This window comes from Gracilinanus agilis, chromosome 5, assembly GCF_016433145.1.
Source record: "Gracilinanus agilis isolate LMUSP501 chromosome 5, AgileGrace, whole genome shotgun sequence".
Classification (NCBI taxonomy): domain Eukaryota; kingdom Metazoa; phylum Chordata; class Mammalia; order Didelphimorphia; family Didelphidae; genus Gracilinanus; species Gracilinanus agilis.
In genome coordinates this window covers 193918076-193920238 of record NC_058134.1, presented here as the reverse complement: position 1 = coordinate 193920238, position 2163 = coordinate 193918076, and the positions used below count along the sequence as shown (strand labels likewise).

Sequence of the window (2163 nt, the reverse complement as noted above, 5' to 3'; positions counted from 1 at the left end):
AAGTGACTTTCCCAGGGTCATACAGCTAGGAAGGGTTTGAAACCAGATTTGCACCCAGGACTTCTCATCTCTAGCTGCTCCCCCTTTTATCCATATAAATTTTAATTAACCCCTTATGTATCTTAGAAATGAGACCTTTTGGTATTCCTGCTCGCAACCGACTTCTCGGGCTCCTGATTTCTTCAAAGGAAGCAGCCAAAGGCACTACTAAAGATTCATGGCTTCTAAAAATATTAAGGAAAGACTCCAGGATATACTTACTTGCAGCATTTGTCAAGTCCATCTCACAGACCCAGCGACTGTGGATGGTGGACACAAAGTTTGCCAGTGGTGTTTCAGTGGCTCCAGCCAAGCTTCTGTGACTTTCTCCTGCCCTGAATGCAGGAAAATCTCCCAATCAAGAGCTTTTTAAAGCAGCTTTAAGGAAAAGAAGAACTACTTTGCACCGCAGCCTGCATCAGAGGTCTGAGGGACCCAAAAAGTGTGACAGACACCTGCAGGTTCAGACATATAAGACCTTACTCTATGCATCCTGTTCACAATCTCAGAAACATGAGGTTTGCACAATCCAACCCATAGAAGCAGCTGCTGGGGACTACAGCAAAAAGCTCCAGGAGAATGTGAAACTTGTACGTGAAACTTTAAAAGATGTTCAGAAGTTGATACTAGAGGAGAAGAAGGTACCTCGGACATGGGCAACAAGTCGAGATGCTAAGAAAAAAGTTTCAGGAAAAATTTAAAGAATTAAGTGACTTCCTGAGTGATGAAGAAGAAGTCCACAGTCTTGTGGAACTGGATGAGGAGGAGAATGAAATGTCTGAGCACTCGAAGGAGCATGAGGCCCGGCAAGAAGTCCAAAACACAAAGAAAAAGATGAGGAGCAACTTGCAACTGTACCAACACAAGAATGGCCTAAGGGAAATGGTCATAATACTGGAAGAAAAGTCTCAGATGCCAGATAGGGAACTGCTCCAGGATGCAGGAAACACACTGAGAAAGAGTGAGTCGCTGTTGCTTCAAAAGCCAGAACCTTTTACACCATTTCTGAGCCATTCTTATTGCATGGAATTAACCAAATTTCTGAGATTTCAAGAATCTCGCCTGGTGCAATGTCATTATCCGAATGAATTTATTGATGACCGAAAGAGGACTATCACTTTCACAGATATTTATTTCCTCAGGTCAGATGTATGCTGTTTATACCTCTGGAAGTCTTCACTACATTAATGAGAGGGATTTGTCTTTTACACAACTGGACATGAATGGCACATCTGAAGAAAAACAAGAACATCCCATCTTTTCCTGTTACTGTTTGCCAGATGAGAGGGAGAACGCCCTTAGTCATTACCCTCCTAACCCCTCAATAGAATGGTATTAGGAATAGATAGATGCCTGGGCAGAGGAAGGAGAGTTTCAGGATGGTCCTGAAGCTCTATTCTACTTGTTCACTAGTTAAGTTAAGTATTACTTCACCAGGGCAAAGAGCAGTTTTTGTTTGGGCAGTTAAGAAACTCAGTGGAATCTTGTATTGTCTTCTTACTTGAACTATGTCTGGAACAAATGTGATCTACAATAGAAAATAAGCTGTAAAATTTGGCCTTACTCCCTCTCCTGCCTTTTACATTTCCATTTAGGGTATCATTGATGGGAAATGGGTGTTAGAGTTGGAGTAAAGGAAAGACTTGTTGGAATCCCACCTCTCAGGTAACTGACACACAGGTTGTACCACAGATTGATTCTTACAGAATATCTATCACACAATATATATGAATAAATATTTGGGGTGGGGGTGATTTCCAGTGTATTTGAAAACTTTATTTGATGTTTCTAAGCTATGGGTGGTGGGGACCTTGGTAGTAATTATCAGACAGGGCTAATCTAATTAAAATTTGATTTATTTTTCATAGTACTTCTGAATTATTAAAAATACTTGCTTCATAACAACTCTGAGAAAGGAGTTTCTCTTCAATAAAAATTGTTCAGCTCTTCAAAAAAAAAAAAAAAAAAGAAATGAGACCTTTTCCCATCGAACTTGTTTCAAAGATTCCTCCCCAAATCATCTAATTACTTGGCAAGGAAATTAGGTATATAATTTGGTCACCAGGTAGTAGAATATTTCCACCACCTATTAAGCAGTTTCATCAATGGGAATTGTGCCTAAGT

At 40.2% G+C, this 2163-nt stretch overlaps 1 pseudogene; it reads left to right on the top strand.

Moving 5' to 3' along the window:
• Positions 1-217: 217 nt before the first annotated feature.
• LOC123250395 lies at positions 218-1378 on the top strand (annotated as a pseudogene).
• Positions 1379-2163: the final 785 nt, after the last annotated feature.